The sequence below is a fragment of the Lampris incognitus genome, chromosome 2 (assembly GCF_029633865.1).
Source record: "Lampris incognitus isolate fLamInc1 chromosome 2, fLamInc1.hap2, whole genome shotgun sequence".
NCBI classification, from domain to species: Eukaryota; Metazoa; Chordata; class Actinopteri; order Lampriformes; family Lampridae; genus Lampris; species Lampris incognitus.
This window is the reverse complement of record NC_079212.1, coordinates 21,268,486-21,269,381: the sequence shown is the minus strand read 5'-3', so window position 1 is coordinate 21,269,381 and position 896 is coordinate 21,268,486.

Here is an 896-nt window from a genome sequence, read left to right as displayed (position 1 = left end):
CTGTGCTCACTGGTGGATCAAAACAGTCCTAATAACAATGTGATTTGTATTTGTGGGCCCATGCTGACCGTGTATCATTGTACCATTGTACCCCCACGCACACGCACACGCACACGCGCGCACGCGCGCACGCGCACACACACACACACACACGTATATGTATATATACACACATACATGTGTGTGTGTGTATTAAATATGTGTGTGTATGTGTGTGTATGTGATAAGTTAATCATTGAAAGTAATGTCAGTATGATAATAATTCAATTAACCGTATGGTTTTGTCATTAGTCGCATTCAAACTGCATTTGATACAACAGAGCCTCGAAGTTTTTTTTTCCGATCTTTTTTCCCCATTTTTTCCACTGATCCCACCGCTTCCTTCTTTCTTTTCCTATTTGGCTTTTTGAAAGGTATGCATAAAATTACTTCCTTGATTGTAATGGTGGATAGGAGCGTCCATAAGGAAAAGTGATCACCATCATCATTGCCTTCACGCTGTACTTCGTCCAGTCTCAGACGGGGATTAATTTCATTATTTTCGCGGCGTGAGTCGAACCATATCAACCTTGGACTGTAGCGCCAATGTTGTCAGTTTAGTGAAAAATCGGCCCATTTTCAACTCATGTGGAAGATTGTCTCAATTTTAAAGCATTCCTGTGATATCTAGAAGATCTATTTGGTTTGTGGCACGTGCTGGTTAATGATATATAGCAAGGAAAACAGTAAATGGGCTTATGGACTTGGACCTTGTTCAACACAGAGCCGGGTGAGCCTGTCCACTCACCAATGTATTGTGGAAATAAACAGGGACGTGATGTCTCAAGGCGAGGTTGCTGAGTACAAAAATCGAGCTGCAGCATACACAAGTGTAGTATTGAAATGTTGTCGAGTGA